The sequence below is a fragment of the Talpa occidentalis genome, unplaced genomic scaffold (assembly GCF_014898055.3).
Source record: "Talpa occidentalis isolate TD23 unplaced genomic scaffold, MPIMG_talOcc4v2.1 talOcc4.10, whole genome shotgun sequence".
NCBI classification, from domain to species: Eukaryota; Metazoa; Chordata; class Mammalia; order Eulipotyphla; family Talpidae; genus Talpa; species Talpa occidentalis.
The window spans coordinates 52,432,136-52,452,070 of NW_023600993.1; the positions used below are offsets into that span (position 1 = coordinate 52,432,136).

General features: G+C 38.6%; 1 long non-coding RNA gene across 1 annotated transcript; it reads right to left on the reverse strand.

Moving 5' to 3' along the window:
- Positions 1-9,871: 9,871 nt before the first annotated feature.
- On the reverse strand, positions 9,872-13,024 carry LOC129146527 (uncharacterized). Its single transcript, XR_008553389.1, has 3 exons — positions 12,857-13,024; positions 11,274-11,404; positions 9,872-10,150 (listed from the first exon to the last, which is right to left on the reverse strand). It is a non-coding gene; the product is annotated as an uncharacterized LOC129146527 (long non-coding RNA).
- Between the last annotated feature and the right edge of the window lie 6,911 nt (positions 13,025-19,935).

Genomic DNA, 19,935 nt, shown 5'->3' on the forward strand with positions numbered 1-19,935 from the left:
AAGAAGACATACAGATATCCTAAGGGCAGATGAAAATGTTCATCATCACTAATCATCAGGGAAATGAAATCAAAACCACAATGAGATGCCACCTCACTTGAGAATAGCCCATTTAAAAAAGACTAGAAACTGCAAATGTTAGCCAGGGTGTAGAGAAAAACGAACCATCTTTTGTTTTTGTTGGTGGGGATGTACACTAGTCTAGACTGTGGAAAAGAGTATGGAGGTTTCTCGAAATAAGAGCTCCAGGGTAATTCAGCATTCCTTTCCTTGATATCTATGCAATGAACACAAAAACACTAATTTGAAGGAATATATGTATTTCTGTGTTTCTTGCAGCACTATTGACACATAGTCAAGTGATGGAAACAACCTAATTGCCCAACAACAGATGAGTGGATTAAGAAGATGCAGTTTATGGGCCTCCCTGGTGGCCTAGGGGTTAAGTCTCAGTGCTATAACTGCTACTGCCTGAGTTGGATCCCCAGCAAGGGAGCTAACCCACATGGTGCAACAGACCTCTCCTGACTCACCCGCTGCTCCCCTCAGCAGTTTATGTATATAATGGAATACTACTTGAGTGTAATAAAAAGATGAAATCTTGCCATTTGTGACAATATGAATGTATGTGAATGGCATTATGTTAAATAAGTCAAAAGGAGTAAAACAAATATTGGATGAGCAAAACAAAGGAAAAAACAAATCTAACCTGAAATATACCCTAAAAATATGATTGCAGAATTGAGGCTACCAGAGGGGCAGGGTAGAAGGTAAGGAGCAAGGAGGAACAGGGGTCCTGGTGCAGAATGACTGTTACCGCAATTAAAAAAAAAATGTTTTTTAAAAAAACAAAATTAAATTAAATTCTAAACAATGAAATAGAATAAAACATCTTTAATATCACTCTAGATTGTGCACTAAAATCTCTTCAAATTTTGCCTTCATTCCTGATTTGTACCATTAAATACCAAGTCATTTTCTTTTCTATTTCAGATTTTAACTTTTCCTTGTCTTATTCCATATGAAAGCAATTTATCTGATCTAAAGATACAACTTGCTGAGGAAAAACTGCCCCACCTATCTGATAATCAAGGAAATCTCATATCAAAAGAAGAAAAAATGGCCAAAATATTTTTAAATTATAGTATTTACTATTATTTGATGATGGTGATGGCAAGAAAACAGGAATTCTCATACTAGGTGGGTGCTAGAATAATTTGACAAAGAATTTCCAGAGGATGATTTGGTGATCAAAAGTTTACAGTTTAACTGAACCAGCAATTTTTCTTCTACGGATTTCATCCTAGAAATAACCAGTATATAGGGCCTCCCTGGTGGCGCAGGTGGTTAAGCGCCGCACTATGGAGCTGTCCGTAGCCTCTGCAGTGCAGGTTTGATCCTGGCTGGCAAGCGAGAATCCCACATGGCACAACAGACCTCTCCTGTCTCGCCCGCTGCTCCCCTCAGCAGTGTATTTCTTCAGCCTGCCTGTTCTGCTCCCCACTCTGTCTCTGGTGAATCCTCTCACCCTCCTGCGCATCTGGCCTGTACCCCGGTTGTTGTATAAAAATAAATAAATCTTTAAAAAAAAAAGAGAAATAACCAGTATATAGCCACCAATATTTGCCACAGGATTATTTCTAACACCCCTCTCCCAAAGGGGGCATCTAAACATATAATAAATGATATTGAGGACATATTAAATAAACTCTGGTAGATCCACATGATAAACTCCTATGCACCTACAAAAAAAATGGGAATAGAATAAACAAACAAATAAATGGTGCAATTATTAGAAGCAAAACCCAGGGCAAAGCTAGGTTCCAGTAGAGGACAGAGAACATGCAATCTGGAATATTCCACAAGTTAGAGGTCAGCTTTGGGTGCAAATGCAGACAGGGCTTGCTGCCCTAGACAGGTGAACATCTCATGCTTCTTGCTTCAGTTGATGATTTTGCAAATGATTTTATGACTTGGGTTCTGTTAGGATTGTTTTAGCGTGAACAGAACAGACACAGATCTCACATACCCCATGAGTGAAATTGCCATGTCACAGCTACTGGATTGAAATCTGCCCCCAAATAAGGTTACGTGTATGTTTGCTCAATAGCAGCATTTTGAGACACAGGTACTTCTGACACACACACACACACTCACACACATCAGATGTCAAACTGACACATCGGACATTACTCTAGGAACCTTGCATAGTTTCAAAGAAACTCCCACCAGAATTTAGCTAAAAGGAAATCACTATTAAAAAAAGATGGGTTTCTTCATGGTAGGTATAGTCTTTGCATAATGTAAAGTGTAATTAAATCTGGTGAATAATAAAGTAAAATCTATCAGTCCATAGTTTTACTATAGAACATTCCACTCTAGCATGCGGCCTATATGTTCTATATTGGAACATGGTTTTGAATTTTAACCGATTGTAAAAATCACCAGGGGCTGTTGTGTGGGCGCTTTCCCCCAGCCCCTCCTGCAGTGTTAGAACCTCATAGCTCATGGGCAGGGCTCCATCTTCTGATAGTGGGTCCCTAAGTGTGGTACCTGGCAGGAGCATCAGCGTCACCTGGGAACTGTTAGAAATGCAAATTAGCACATTCCACTCCTGATTTATTGAGTCAGGAACTCTGGGATATGAGGCTCGCCTTCTTAATCTGTTTAAACAAGCCCTCCTGGTGATTCTGAGGTCACTAAAGTTTAAGAAATGCTTCCTCGAGCATGGTTATTCAAGTATGCTAGGAGGATCCCTCCATAAACATCACCTGGGAGTCATTAGAAATGCAAAATCTTCCTTCCCACCCCAGACTTACCGAGACAGAATCTGCATTTTACAGCTGGGTGTTGGATCACTCAGGAGGCAGGACCACTATTCTATGAATATGGTTTTGGCATCACATTTCCTGGGGTGGAAGCCCAACTCTACTTCTCATCAGACTTGTGACTTTAAGCAAGGTATTTTGTTTTGCTTGGGGTTTGGGTTTTTTTTTTTAATTTTGTATAGATTTTTTTATTAACTTTTTTCTTACCTCAGTGTTCATTTTTGTTCAATATTTTGATTTCTCCCTTAGGTGCAGTCCCTGTTAATCTCCCATCACCACATCACCTGTGAACCATCAACATAGTCCTTGTGCTCGTCCCATCCCTGTTTAGAGTACTGTCCCTCCTCCCTCCCCTATATGCCTCAAATTTATAGTTTGCCTGATAGTTTTGTCTTTAATTTTTTTAAAAAGATTTATTTATTTATGCATACAAGAGCTGGGTTTAGGCCAGAGGTGTGTGTGGGGGGGGGGGCGGGGTGAGAGGATTCACCAGAGACAAAATAGGGAACAGAACAAGCAGATGTACTGAAATACACTGCTAAGGGGAGCAGTGGGCAAGTCAGCAGAAGTCTGCTGTGCCCTGTGGGCAACTGCTTCCTGGATGGCCAGGGAATCGAACTCATGTTGGAGAGGCTGCAGATAACTTCATAGGTTGCGTCTTAACCCCTTGCACCACCAGGGAGGCCCCCTGATTTTTTTTGACCCACTGTTCAGTTTCCCTATATTCCTCCTATAAGTAATACATATTCCTCCTGTAATTAATGCAATATATTTATTTTTTCTTCTTGTTGCATTGACATCATCACACTGACAAACAGGAGTCGTGGAACAAGCTGTAGGAAGCAGGATGCCGCTTAAGAGCAAGATCCTGGCCTTTTATTGATAGAATAATTATACAGCATCAGTTGTGAGGGGAAGGACAAAAGAAAGACAAAAGAAAAGGGGGGGCAGTGAAACTAGAAAATGTGCTATCATCTAAGTATCAGGGGTTGTGAGTCTGCCCTCCAGGCACTTCTCATCTGCTTGATGACTTGGTATTATAATTGAGATCAAGCCCTAGATCCCCAGCCCTGGTTTCAGTCTTATCAACAAGGCTTTCCACTGATCACCTTCTGGGGTCCCTTGTCATACATCTGTCCTGGGCCCTCAGGGCATTCCTGGTCTTACCTCATGATGCATAGCCTTCCCAGGATGATCAAGCTTTAAGCTCTCGGTTGATTTGAAAGGTACCTTGGAAGGTTGGGATCTTATAACTGATTGACTGGGAAGTTCTGACATTGTATAGGTATGCAGAACTGTAGGTAACAAAAAATGGTGGCTGAACAGGCTGCTTAGGATTAGCAGACCCACACTTCTGACTTTTTTCACTGAGCATCATCCCTTCCATGGTGCTTCATCCATGGTGCTGTGAATGGCACAAGTTTATCTTTTTTGATTTAGGCAAATGTAAGGGCAGAAATGACCACAGGACAGGTTTTCTGTGATTCCAGCAGACGGGTGAAGGAGAAGTCCCAGAGAGAGTCCTGGAGTCCTCAGTGGCTTTTCAGGCTTTTATTGGGATTTACCAGCCACAAGGCAGGCAGGGGTGCTGGGGGCCCGGGAGGCTGGCAGGCCTCCCATCCCCCAGCAAATCTTCACTCTATCTGGGCTCTCCGGCATTCTCTAGTGGTCTCTGCTTCCCTCTCTCTCTCGTGGTTCTGATCAGGGTGAAGGATGTCCTGAGCAAACTCCATACAGGCTTTGTGGACTCCACCCCCATGACACTGGGAACTACAAACCCCATGATCACCAAAGGGAAGGTTGTGAGGACCTGAGGGAGGAGTTAAGCAACTAGGCTCTCGGTTTGGGTATTTAACTGGCCATGTGGCCTGGGGTCGCCCTTGTTTGGCCATGAGTGTACTCGGTTTTTGCCAGCTCGGCAGTCATTGGGATTCCAGGTTGGCGGAATGGGTAGGACACATTTATGATCTTATCTCCCTCTTTTTCTCACTGAGTTATTCATTTCTCCATTTCCCCTTCCCTTGTAAATAAACCTTTTATCAACCTTTTGTGTGTGTCTGCAGTTTAGCATTAATAATTGCCCTTTAAGCACGCGGGTGAGCACCCACAGTCAAGAAACCCCATTTTATATCGGGGTTTGCCCTATAACAGTTCTACTTCTACTGGCGTCTCCGTGATGCTGCCCTTATAAGCCCAGTCTTAGTCCAGGTGAATCCCATCTTCCTATGCCTACACTCTACTCCAGGTGCCCGCCATCAGGCATGCATTCGAAACCACAGGGTTCCATCATCTATCCTGATGGCAGGAGGGCAGAAAAGCCTGATACCTTTTACCTTACACTACAGCAAGGTATTTTGTTCTGTCTTATCTTCCTTCAGTGATGATAATGTCTCTGATAATCCTTAGAGAGTTGTACTGAAGATGAAATAAGACGAGGTACATGCAGTGCTTAGCACAGTGCCTAGCACATAGCAAATGCTCAGTAAGTGGAATTTATTTCTAATCATCTTTCAAAGATAGTCCACTTATGAAACATTGAGAAGGCATCTATAAACAGGCAAATATAATTTTCATGACATATTGTTAGATAATTATTACTAATTATTCTTTAATTGACAAATGCATGAAACTGAAAGTTTGTTGGACTGAGATTTGAAATTCTATGAGTAAATGTTCTAGCCTCTAAAGTCTACGGGCACAACAGTTAGACAATTGCTGCAAAACTTACTTAGAGAAAGGCACACTCATCATGAACAGGTTTTTCCCAGTAAATTAAGAGCCTTAGGAGGTCTTGCTAAGCTAAATGAAGGAGCATAGTAATCAAGTGCAAGAATAATTTGGATAGAAAACTCACTTTTTGTTAATAAGAAGATAAGTGAAATTCTAGGGTTTTTTTTTCTCCTTTAAGTTACCTTCACCAGGCTGTGTTAATGAATTGTTTCTCATTTTAGTATTTGCTGTCCTTTTATGTTAAGCTTGCAGCTCTTGCAGGGACAAAAATAAGAGGATAAACAAAAAAAAAGCAATTATACCTTTAATATGTTTTCTCACCAACTCAAATAGTTGGGAGAATTATTTTTAATACTTTTTTTTTATCTGACATGATATTGTAGGAGCATCCATTTCTTCTTTAGTTGTGAAATGACTGTGCTCTATTACCAAATAACTTCTTCTTTCTGCATTATTTGCAAGATATGAAATTAGAATGACTTCAAGTTTAACAGGGACATAAAGTTCAATTAACAATACACCCCTCCCCACCCAGCAACTACAGGAGCACCCAGCCACGGCAGGGACCCTCCAGAAAGGGAATTTATGAACTAACTGCTCCTGAAAAGCCAACAGAGGGAGCACAAACCATTGTTTTTTTGTGAAACATAAAAAGGGCTATTAAAAATAAACTTTCTTGATGGTATGGCATAAGTAAAGTAATTAAATCTGTGTATCTGGATTTTGAAAGGCACTTATCAGGTGATAACTATTAAAATGAGTTATATCTCATTAATTTAAGTTCTGTTGAAAACAGAATAATGATTTACCAAAATATATTTTTGTTATGGGGGAAATGAACCGCCCATTTTTTCTTGACTTTCTTCTTATTTATAAAGTTCTAGCAATGACCCTTCAAGTTCTCCTTGCACATTCTGTTCCCCTTCTCTGTCAGTAATAAACTTCAGCTTACTGGGGAAAGAACAATTACTAACCTCATTCCTTAAACATGTAGACCTTAAATCTGAAATATCTCTTTTTTCATTGAAGGATTATCATCCTTCTCGGACATGCAGATTTCTGTTCTATGAAAAAGTCACAAACCCCTCAATGTTTTGTCTCTATGGACCTTATATATTACTTGGCTTCTCCTCAAAAGAGAACTCTAAAACAAAGCTGGTATTTAAAAGATGCTTTCATAAGACTGCTGGTTGACCAGTTCTTGAGTTTTCAGGGACAAGTTTGATATTCAAGTGTAACAAGTTTGATATTCGAGTGCATACAAATATCTATCTACACTGCCAGTACTCGAACAATTTTTAGATATTTGGTTATTCAAAATTTAAGTAATTCTCCCCATACCTTCCTTCCCATGGTTATTCTACAAAGATGCCCACAATAATGATTTTCTACTAGTAAAACACATTCATTTTTCTTAAAAATCTTCAGGGTTGGGGCCTCCCCTGGTGGCGCAGCGGTTGAGCACTGGGCTGCGAAGCTGCCGGCAGCCTCTGTTGACTGGACATTCACTGATGAATAATTTTCTATGCACGTCATACTTTGTGAGCAGTGCAAGATTTTGCTAGCACCAAAAAAAAAGGTGGGAGAAGGTGGGGGGTGGGATTTAACACCTGGCTTTATTGCTTTGTTACAGTTTTGATAGTAGCAAGATTACAGGCTATTCAAATATTATTTAAGACAAACTGCCAGATGCTGAAGTCATACAAAAGGCCTCTAAAAGCAACTGGCCCCATAAAGCTCTTCGTTGCCTTTCTCCCCCCACTGCTTTTCTTTCTGTATCAGCAAACTGTGGTTGGCTGTTTCTCCACTATTCAAACATACCTGGTCACATTGGAGTTCTATTTGTCAGGGTGACTTTTAGATGAGGTTTTATGTACGCCCTAATCTAAAACATGAACTCTCGCAGCTCCCCACTCCTGCCTTGTTTAGGGGCTTGGGAGGATCATATTATAAAATTTGGTGAATATTGTCATTAGAAGTTTCCTATGAAACATGCAATCGATTGAACTAGGTTGCTGGTCTGAGCTCACAAAGATAACCTCTTAAACTGATTTGTGGGATACTGTGTCTTATTATTTTCCCATCTTCAATACAATCTTGTGTTTGACCCCCCATAATATCAGCATTAAAGCTACCCCCATACATATGGCTGCCAGAATGTAGCAAAGGAAATGGTAAAGTGATTTAAATTCTTTACCACTGAAAGCTTTCATTTCATTGATGTTCAAAAGTAAGTTGAACTATCTAGCACAAACTGCTCAGAAACAAACAAATCTATTTGCTATGCACCAATCAAACACACAAGACCAATTTGCAGCTACCCCACCTTCAGACAAGTCATGGAAGGTGTAGAGAAAAACCAACCCAGGATCTTCTCTTTATGGGCTACAGGCTGCCACTCAATTAATGAAAAGAAGTGACAACAGAAGTTAATAACTATTCCTGATCATTGAAGCAGTGTATAGAGGAGCCTGGGAGGCAAAAAACTGGGAGAAATTGAAGCTGATGGGTGGAGCCTCATGAATATCCTCTGTGCTCCGTTACTATCCCCTTTCCACAAGGCAGCACCGTGGCATCTGCTCCCAAACTGTTCCCATCCTGTTCAAAAACTGACCTGCATATATATTGGGCTTAATGACCAAATGTTTAAAAATTCATTGCACAAGAACAGCTGAAAGCAGTTGATTGGTTTGAACTTTATTGTATGCACCTTGCTTCCCAGAGCGCAGTAAAGGGGAAGGTCAGCTGGTAAACATTTGGGCATTTAAAAATCAGAGGCCCTAGGTTTCTCAGTCCTCCTGCCTGTTTTCTTTACCTACAGCACAGGCCCTACTAAGTAATCTGTGCGGAGCTGGCGCTTTGTTTCATCTGGTCTGCCCTGTCCTGACCCAGGGGCATCAGAGCAGACCTGGAGAAGTGGTGGCTGCTAATTCCTGTTAGATTTCTGCTCTGAGTAGTTTCTGGAAATACTGTCCTCTTTGACTGAGGGGCCATATCAGTTCCAAGGAAGCAGATAATTTTTTTTCTTTCTTCCAATCCAGTTTATAAGTGATTGTGACTCCTAAGGAAAAGCAACCTGGGGCCTCCCGGATGGAGCAGCGGGTTGAGTGCTGTGCTGTGAAGCTGTTTACAGCGTCTGCAGCGCGGGTTCGATTCCTGGCCGTCCAGGGAGCTACTCACATGGCGCGACAGACCTCTCCAGTCTTGGTCGCTGCTCCCCTTAGTAGTGTTTTTTGTCGTCAGCCTGTTCTGTTCCCCGCTCTGTCTCTGGTGAATTCTCTCACCCTCCCGCAACTCTGGCATGTACCCCATTTCTTGTATAAATAAATATTTTAAAAAAGAAAAGAAAAGCAACCTCTCTGGAAAAAGCCAGATGGTAGCCCAGTGCTTCAGATGGGCTTCAGATGGGCTTAACACTGGACAGGATTTTAGAAGTTTGCCCCCTGTGTGTACCAGCAGGCACCAAGATACTGGAACTTTTATAGTGTCATCCATAAAGTTCAATTTCTCAAATCATGGCATTCACTTGGAATCTATTGCTGGGAAGAGAGACTATTTGTTATAACATTGACTGCTCAGCATGAGAACACTGTTTAATTAATTCAAACTCCAGCTCATAGTGGACTTCCTCAGTAGATAAAGTTTACCCTAATGCTAGAAAAACCAGTAGAACTTTTAGTTCCATGCTTTGTTAACAACTTTTCACTCATTGCTTTCCCTTCTTCCTTGTCTGCCTGTGCAAACATTTGTGCTTCTCAACTGTTGGAGCAATCTTGGGTCTAGTCATCACTGATATGAACAAACCACAACAAAAATAAGGCATTGAGGAGTCTGTTAAATAGAAGATGTTGGACAAAGGCATTTCCGGAGGGAGGGAGAAAGAACGAGGTCTAGTGGATGAGATGGTATACTTTTTCTTCCTGCAGTTTCAGGCTATTTCCTCCTGTGATCTCATGGTATTTACTGCTGTTTCCACCCCTGCCATCATTTCCATTATAAAAATTGAGTTCTTGTGCTTTATTTGGGGGCCCTTGGGCATATGAGTATATGTGTGTTTTAAACTCACTCTCCTCTTTAACTGATTTATTCCTTCTTCTTTATAATTTTCCCTTTCTCAGTGTGTAGCCCTTTGTCATTAGAATGATAATCATAATAATAGCAGGAATGTAATTTCCCATAATGCTAATAGTAGCTGTGTGCACATACACACCCAGTTTATTCTTAGATTCATTTACGCTCTGACTTCTTCATCTTGTATTTAAATACAGCAGGTGTTTATCTTCATCAAGAAATGTTTGTTGAGCTCCTCCAGGGAGCATGGGGCTGTCCCTAGGTGCCATGGGCTAACACAGGGCAGATTCAAAGACATGGAAATACATTTTTTTCCCTTTAAGATCCAAGAATGTGCATTTTATTTCATTTCTTCAGATGCTGGAGGTGGCAGAACCTTTAATTCTGCTTACCTGGAAATCTCTCTGCTGTGTTTGCAAGACATACCAAAGCATATTAACAAATTATTGAGTGGTGGCCTGCATTTAATACTGTGCTCTGCTTCGAAAGTGTAGTTGAAAGGGATTCTCTTTTTTCAGCCACTAGAGAGAAAGAATAGATGGTGATTATATAAGTACTCTTCAGCAGCCTAAAAACACGACATTACTCTTCACAGTGCCTTTATGATCTAGGCAGGCTTCAGTGGTACAAAGAGTTTTTTTAATTGTGTTTTGAGTTTAAAAAAGCGCTTCCTATTTTTCTTATTTTTTAGAGATGTATTCTGACATATTTAAGTTGAAAATGTAAGAATGTGTATCACTAATTGAAAAGAATTAATCAAAAATGACACAAATATTCAAAATATAAACAATTGCTAAATCTCAAGGAAGAAGAAGAAATAGCAAAAGATGCTTTCCTATAGTTAGTCTTGCTGGGTATTCACAGAGTGAGCAAAGACAGTAAGCAGTACTATTACTATTTTGCTGTTGTGGGTAATATGAGTAAGGGAAGCTAACTGCTCTACACGATGTGGCAAATAACCCAGGATCATTGGGGCACTGGTGGTGGGTAGAGTGTGAAAGTACATGTGCATAGCGGTTTGAACCTATATTCTTGGAGCAGTTACAAATATGTGAACCCACTTGACCTCAATAAATATATTTTAGAAAAAAGTAACTGATTCTATCAAGATCAAAATTCAGATTTTCTAATTCCAAATCTAGTAGTTACTCTCCCACCCCCTCCATTTAACTGTAGTATAAGTATTAAGTTCTCAGTTGAACAGTTAATGCACCTAAATCTTTCAAGAACTGGGTTGAGAGTTTTACTTTCAAATTGAATCAGTGAATTAAGCAGAGAAATTTTCCAAGGTAAAACTTTGCATATATTCTATTTTTTTTTAATAATTTGAGGTTATTTTATTCCATTCTATCTATGGAATGTCTTAAAATTGGTAGGATAACAAAGTATGAAAAACTGAACTTTTGGAGTAAAACAGGTCATTGTCTTTGTAAGATATTTTTCCTCTTAGAACCTCAATAGCCCATCACCGTAATGTGGATAAGAGAAGCCCCTACTTCATAGGATTGTTGAGAGTATTAAATAAGACCTTGTGCATGAAGTGCCCTTCACAGTATCTGTTATAGAGTAAAAGCACAATAAATACTAATCATTAAATAACAGTCATTAATTTAATGAGGTTAAATTAAACCTCAGCCAGTGTACCTTTGAAACTTGCAATGGCTCTAAAAATTGAATATTTCTGCTTAAAACAGAAAATAATACATTGACTTCAGGCCATCCAGTCACCAGATAGTACGACCAGAGGAAGCGCAACTGCCAGGCTGGTCACTTATCTGGAAGTAGAGAGCAATGGAGATAAAAGATCACAATAATTTAAGATAATGTAATTCAAGCCCTTGATAATAAAAAAAAAAAAAAAACTAAGGTTTCAAAAGTTGAGTGGACAGCTCAAGAAGATGAAACTGAATGATTAGCAAACAGGAGAATATGGTCTGGGTCATGAGTTCCCAGAAGTGTAAGCTGAAGTAACAGTGAGATACTTCATTAACAGATTGTCAAAGAAGATTATTTAAAGTGGCATTACCACTGTGGGAGTACACAGAAAAAAAGCAATGTTATATATTTAAAGTGTAGATATAATTTTTTTAAGATTCATTTATTGATGCATACAAGAACTGGGGTACAGGCCAGAGGTGTGGCAGGATTCACCAGAGACAGAGCAGGGAGCAGAACAGGCAGACAGACTGAAAACACTGCTGAGGGAAGCAGCAGGCGAGACAGGAGAGGTCTGCCGTGCCATGTGGGTATCTCCCTGGCCAGCCTGGAATCGAACCCGCACTGCAGAGGTTGCAGACAGCTACACAGCTCTGCGCTCAACCCTCTGCTCCATCAGGGAGGCCCAGGTGAAGATATAATTCTAATAACATCCATGAAGAACACATTTTGTACATGGTTCAAAACATCAACCCCATTTCTGGGAATCTATCACATGGATGTAGAAGCCCCAGTATGCAAGTCTGTAAGTATAAAGACACATATGCCAGTGTGGCTCAGCAACAAAAGGTAGCACTAATAGATGATTATTAATATTTATATGGTACATTCATACCATGAAATATGTCTATTAAAATGAATGCATCAGTCGGTACTCTTCAAGTTGACTCTCAGGGTTTCTAATAGTGTTATTGAGCGAAAAGAGAAAGTGTGAAGAAAGGTTTGCCATACAGAGACATGTTAGTAAAGCAAACACTGTCCATAGGTTGACAGGCTGGGTATGTGTGTGTCTCATAGTCAGAAAAATGAGCACTGAGGAAAGGAGAACAGGCATGAGGGTGTCAAGCAGACTTATGGCATATAAGAAGCAACCAGAAAAAATTTAAGTACACAGAAAATATACCCACACACACCATGATAGATGTCATTTAATTTATGGTATCTGTATATTGTGAATATTTTACATATGTGCATAGAACAGAGAAAAAAATTCTACTTGAATCTTAACTTACTGAAAGTTAATAGAGTACATAATAAAACAGATTACAGTGTAATTTGGCATGATGCTATTTAAAAACAAATAAACTGATAAACCTTTTTCATGTATAGAAGGTATTTCAATAAATGATATTGAAAAAAGTAATGGTAGCAGTCAACATTTATTATTATGCACCATTCTTCCACACACCCTGCAGATATTAACTCATGTCAGTTCAGCCTCACATTTACAAAAAACATTTCTGCAGTCCCGGCATGTGCCAGGCAGTGTGCAAGGTGCAAAGGATTCAGACCTTGCTGTAGATGAGCTCCCTGGTAGCCTAATGTCAGGATCGATTGGAAGAGGCTGTCTGCTGTGTTGAATTGAGAAAGACAATGACTCTCCATGCAGACTCCAGGGAGAGTTTGGTGATCAATTAGCTCTACGTCTGCCGTGACTGAGAGGACTAGAGGTAGCACAAGACTTGCTGACCTCATAATGGCTTATGTGGATTCCAGGAATGTCACAGAAATCAAAGTAGACAGAGACTGTCCTGTTTAGAATGGCTGCCCCAGGGAGTTTGGGTGGTGTGTCAGTATTTCCATGTAAACTTTGATCAGATTTTGCCTCTCCCAACACTACCCCCACCGTCCTTACCCATCCAATTGTCCTGTTAGTTCCTTAAGTCAGTTCCCCAGGACTCTAGGTCACTGCTTAGAAATGCAGACTCCAGGATTTATTATTGCTGTCTCCTAGCAAATACATGAAATTCACTTTGTTCAAACCACCCAAGCATGACAACTCTAATAATGATGTTTTAATAGTGTCTACTGTGTTAAAGTTTTTTGAAATCAGATATCTAACATGAGCTAATATAAGCAATATCACAGGCCCCATTTTTTTTTAATAAAACAGTTCCTTAAATGAGAGACTCAGTTGTACTGTACTGATAAAACCTAATGATTTCTAAAATGACATTTTACTCCAATATTTATAATTTCATTGTTAACCAAGATTGTATTGTGGTATTTTAGAATATAAGCAATAATGTTCCTCAGTCTAAGTACATTGAATTCACCTCAGAAAATATAAGTAACCAAGTATTCAAGACTACTGACACGGCAACTGTCCTCTTAAACTATATGATTATACTATAATGTCAAGTTTTTTCTAGAATGGAACAAAAAGAATCCAAATTCTTTACTCACTATGCTGACTGGCTACTCTGAAAATTATTGCTGTTAGGTGACTTGCAAATTTGTGTGTGCATATATTCAGGTTCAGCTTTATAAGGCTGACATTGTTTGGGGCTAACAGATGTGTGCTTACATAGTTTTAAATGAAACCAAGCCCCAAAGAGGCTCAATAAACAAATGACAATGTTTGGAAAAGAAAGAAGTTTGTTTCCTTTGATAGGGTGCACAGAATTTAACCAACCTGTGTTTATAATTACTGTCTGGTTTAGTTAGTGCGAAAGAATCTACTTGCTACTCACTTATAAATAAACAAAATAGATCTACTTTCCTATTCTGCAGCCAGTCTGTTGGAGTTTATTTTTCTTTTTCTTTCTCTTTTTTATTGACTACAGACCACTTACTTTATGTCCAAATTATGCTGTTGCATTTTAAACATTCTTCTGGTTTGGGGGATTTTTTTCCCCTCTTAATTCTTGGCCTGACTTATAAAGGTGACACTTTCTCCCATATTTCAAATCTACCCAACTCCCCTCCCCACTGAAACTGTAAATTACTAAATTTAAGTCAGTTGTCCAAATGTGGACATTTGGTTGGGTACCAAAGGTAGTATTTCTTTTTTTGGAAGAGGGATGGTGGTAAGCTTGTATAGAGAACAAGTTGCTACTACCCAGTTAATTATAAAACAGTATCAAATGAACACTTAATTTGGAGTCAAGGGAGAATATTGTATGGCATATAAAGTCAATTGTTTGGATCTCCAAAACAGGTACATATTTTTGTATGAGAAATTATATGCCATCATTCAAATACATAAGATGCATGCCGTATAATTTTTGAAGAATTGTAGGAATTCATTAACTGTGTTGAAATCTTCCCTGGGAGATTCTGCTATCAGTAAATCTATTGCATTCTTTTAAGTTTATTGTTACTTAATTGGAATAGGTCTATTCAGTTAAACTTGGAGTTGGCTTTGCACACTGCTTCTTTTATTTTTCCCTCAACTTAAAAATTAATTGTGCTATCCTAAAGATAGGTCATAAGGAACAAGATATTGCATTTTCATTTCCATGTAATAATATTAAAAAAATCTAGTTAACCAAATGCTTTCTCAAAATTATCTTGCTCCTCAAAATTAACATTGCACTATTATTTATTATTAAAATCATTCTTCACTGTAAAGACAGATTTTTACTAGGGTGTGGGTTTACTTTTTATGAAGATTGCATTAATCCATCATGAAAATTTTAAAACTCAATAAATTCATTTTACCATAAAAGATGTATAAAGCCATAAGCATTTTCCAGATGTGGATGTGGATATAAGTAAAGAAAACTCGTCTGTTCTGAGAGAGGAAAAACTGTTGACATTTCTTTGAAGTGTAATCTCTTTTGTTTATTTGGTTTTTAATAGCTTCCAGCAGTTAGCCACATATTTTTTAAGTGATGTTGCTCACATACTCTTTTTTTTTTAAGTTGTGAGTGGCATTAACTTACTGCCGTAAATTTTGAGACTTAACCTGTAAAGGAAGGAGAACTTCATTGAGATGGATAATTGAGTAATTACCAAAAAGTGCAAGTCACCACTTTCCTTAACAAGTGTTCTAAAATAGAAACTATGGGTGGCACAAGGCAGGAAGTCAATTTGCTCATTTTAATATTTATTCATAAAGGACAATCTTTAGATGTTGTCTATTCTTTTTCTCTGTCAATCATTTGACCATTCAATCCAAGCTACATGGAAGAATAGAGATTTCCATTTCACCATTGTGCAGCTTCCTGCTTGCCCTGGCATCCGTGAGTGTGTGTGTGTGTGTGTGTGGACAGCGGCAGCACAAATATACTAAGAATGAGGGGGAAATTTAGAGTGATAAAAAATCATTAAAATTGACTGCGTGGCTGAAAAGTCTGTGACACTGAAAAATGGAAACTATTTGGAAAGTAAGTGAAGACTTAAAAGAATATATGTACAAGCTTTTGACATTTCATAATGATTTATATAACAGGCTGCATGAGAATTAATTTGATATCAGATGTAAAGGCAGTTGTGACCAACTGCACCAAGCAGGAGCATTTAAGGTTGAGGAAATTTTTTTATATATATAAATTAAATGTGAGCACCATTTTTCATTCTGTCCAATCAATGCTTGTTAACTATTACTTATAATAATGTGATTCTCCAAAGCTCAGTGTGGTGGCTTTTGTACATATGTAACGGCCTTGATATTATCTGCAAAAATTTTAATTTACATGTATTTAATGTTGCATTTCCCTTTGGTTGAAACTTTTTTTTACATATTCAAACCAAAAAATAAATAGTCCTGAGATTTAAATATCATGCTACTAAAATGATCATTTTTATTGGTATAAATAAATGGAAATGGATCCTATAATTTTGAAGAAAATTCTAAGCAAGACCAACTTGTTTCATGTTTTTAATGCAGTTCCAAACAATGTGCTGAAAACACTGGTAATAAAATTATTTTAAGGGATGCTCCTTGACCAGCAACTCAAGCTACATATTAAGATTTGCTCTGTTTTTCATGTGTTTTCCATCAAGGAAGTCTGTGGTTACCTTCCTGATTCTGCTGGACTGGAAAAACATAGCTAATATGGTGTGATCTGGAGAAAGCTTTGATGCAGGGACTTTGCAAATAAACCTCCAGATGCCATATGGTTTACATTCATCTCTCAATTTATTTCCTATAAATGTCTATTGAATATTCCATTGAACCAACACATGTGAAACTAGAGCTGAAGAAAAGAACAGTATATAGAATACTTTGTGGCAGCAAGTGATTATCGTATTTCTTTCCAGATATTGCTACCAGCCTTAAATGCATGGTAAATTAGTCAAATGCCAAAGTTCTCAGACTTAGAGTGAAAATAAAGAAAAAATATTTCAGGAGTTATCAAAACAAACACTCCGTTTTTATGTTTTGGGTAAAGTATCACACGCTCCTGAGCAGGAGTTAACGTGTGGCAGCTCTGAATCTGTGTGTGTAAGTTGCTACCACTTAACAAAGTTCTCTATGCCTGCAATGCCGAAATAAATGCTATTAAGATCCTGCACAGAAAGAAAATAAATGTTAGAGGAGTTTCACATGAAACTGTTTGGGGATTGACACATCTTTTATCATCCTCTGGTTTTTTCAGTTCTGGAATTCAGGCACCCCCTCCTATTTCTGTACCAAGGAAATGGAACAAAGTAATTCTTCTAAAAATCACTGTTTGCTTAATGCCTCTTTCCCAAAATGAATTCATTCTCTTCCCTTTTTTGACCAGTGTTTCCAAAGGCTGTTGTCTCAGATGATTGTGGGAGTCTATCTTACAATTTTAGAGAATCTTTGTTTTCCTAAATTCACTTTCTGATTTTGCCTTCCAGTGAGAATCCATTTTCTCCCCCAAACATCACTATTAAAAATAGAAACATAGCACCATACAGGGATCTCATATATGATCCAGCACCTTCTTCACACTTGTGTTACTTCCAGTGTCTATTATTGACCTATAAACACTGATACCATCACAGGAAACATAAAGACCAAATATGGGTGGGGAGAAAGAAAGAATTTCCTTTGGATACAGTATTTTGTTGATTTTCAGAACTCAGTCTTCCAAGACTTATGTTTCATGTTTTAATGTTAAGCAACAACAATATTAATTTCTAGTAATATTAAGTAATATTAATAAGGTTAAATGAAGTAAATCAGGAAAACACAACAGTGTTATGAACTCAAATCCATAAGCAAAGAACCACCTAAGTTCTTAAGATAAAAGATAAAACAATATTTTTTCAAAACACTCTCCAGTTCTCAACTTGTTCCCTGGGATTACACAATTTTGGGTGTTCCACATCACCTACACAATACATGATTAGGTTTATTTCCTCAGCAACAACAACAAAAAATAGTCATCAAACTGAAAATTGCATTCTTTAACCAACACTTTAAACATTGTATACCAAAACCACACATTGCCAATGTATTGTATCAAATAGCAAGCAAACTAATAATGATAAAATTAATGGGGGGAGCACTTAAAGTAACTGAAACTTTTTACTTTGGACATCATTATTTTTGTAATACCAAAACTGGGGGGAGGGGGAGAAACCTTTTTATTTAAAATGTACTTTGAAGTTAAAAACAAATATCTTCATTTTTTTTTTTTAAAGAGTGAATGTCAGGGGAGAGGTTAATTGTTTATTCTCAACCATAAAAGGTGCTTGAGATATTTTCATGTTCTTTTCCATTTATTCTTATTACAAAATAGTCATAACCAAAGTTTCCTTCAAAAATAAGTGGCCTTAGGACCTCCCTAGTGGTGCAGGGGTTAAAGTCTCAGCACTATCAAGCTATTGCGCCACTGCAGCATGAGTTCCATCCTGGGACAGGGAGCTAACCCACATGGCGCAGCAGACCTCTCCTGTCTCACCCACTGCTCCCCTCAGTGGATCTGCCTGTTCTGCTCCCTACTCTGTCTCTTGTGAATCCTCTCTTCCCCTCATACCTCCTGCCTACACCCCAGTTCTTGTAAGCATAAATAAATAAAAATAAATCTGAATGGGAGATGCTGGTGGTGAGGAGATATATCCTGAATATGTGAGAATAATGTATTCTAATGTACATTTCTTATTTAAAAAATGCTTTCGTGACCAAAGAATTTCATTAATTCCCAAAAAGAAATTTCTAATATGTTAATTCCACATCTCCATAACATATAATTAAAGTGCTATTTTCTAATTTTGCAAATTAAATTTCTCTTTTCAAAATTCTGTCAAGTGAAAATTATTGAGTGTCCCCACCTATGCGTAGTCATTTGCTTCTTTTTTGGCTTAGCATTTCTTTTGTTTATTGAGGTAAAAATGCTTCCCAAGCAAAGTAACTCCTTTTAGATGGGTGCACTTACCTTGAGGTCAAAGCACGCGGAGAGCCGAGAAGAAACAATTTGAGTAATTTTCTCTTCTCATTTTTGAATCAAAATTCCAAAGACAAATTATGAGTGTGCTCCTTAAAAATAAATTTGCTGCTTTGAATTCCACCCAAAAAGCCTAGCCCCAGGTAGAAAATCACATAATGGAGACTGCTGCTTGTGACTGTTGTATCTTGATTCTGTGTCATCCTACTTTACGCAAGTGTGTTAAACGAATAAAATTTAGCACCTCTACATGTCTCTTCCTCTGACTTCATTTGTGGTTCTGAGTTGATTTACTAAGGGGGAAAATGTATTGAAAATGTTTGACTCTGCTCTTTCCTGTGCTTCAGAGGTTACCAAATTTCAATACAAAAGTATAGATGCCTCTTGCTTGTTTCTCTGGTCCCTGCACAAAAACAGAGTCCAACTTCTGTTTCATCTGAGCTCTAGGCCTTCCATTAATAATCACAAGCTGACCCTGTGTCCCTGGGGCCTGCATCCTTGCCACCTGGTTCCCCTGTGCCCCAGCCCTGGCCCACTTCTCCTGTGCCCGATGGACAGACTTTCTATCTAAACCCACAGACTTGGTTGCTCAGCTGAACTGTGAATCCTACTGCCAAACTAGATATAGAACACTGAAATAAAATATAATTGATTTTTTAAGGGCAAATACACAAATTTCAAGTTACTGTGCATTAGTACTAATATATAACCAGGCATCAACCTAGTAAGGATAAATGCCTTATAGGTGAGTAGACATTTCTTTGAAAAAAAATATTTATGCGTACAAGAACTAGGGTACAGGCCAGAGGTGTGGAGGTGAGAGGATTGACCAGAGAGAGTAGGGAGCAGAACAGAGATCTACTAAAATACACTGCTGAGGGGAGCAGTGGGCGAGCCAGGAGAGGTCTGTTGTGCCATGTGGATTGCTCCCTGGCCAGGGATTGAACACGCGCTGCAGTGGCTGCCAATAGCTTGGTAGCACTGTCTTTAACCCCTGTGCCACCAAGGAGGCACCTGAGTGGACATTTCTGATCACCAATCATGGTGTATTTATTTGATCCTAAGGGTAGTCTGGCAAATTAAATATTGCTGATTTCTGACTATTAAATGTAAGGCATTGGAAATCATCATTCAACTAGTAATTTCTCTTAACTTGTTTTCTAATGACAGATATAGACATGGCCAGATGTTCTTTGTCAATAAAGAACTTACTGGATTTGTTCCCCGGTGGCGCAGCGGTTGAATGCTGGGTTGCGAAGCTGCCTGCAGCCTCTGCAGCGCCG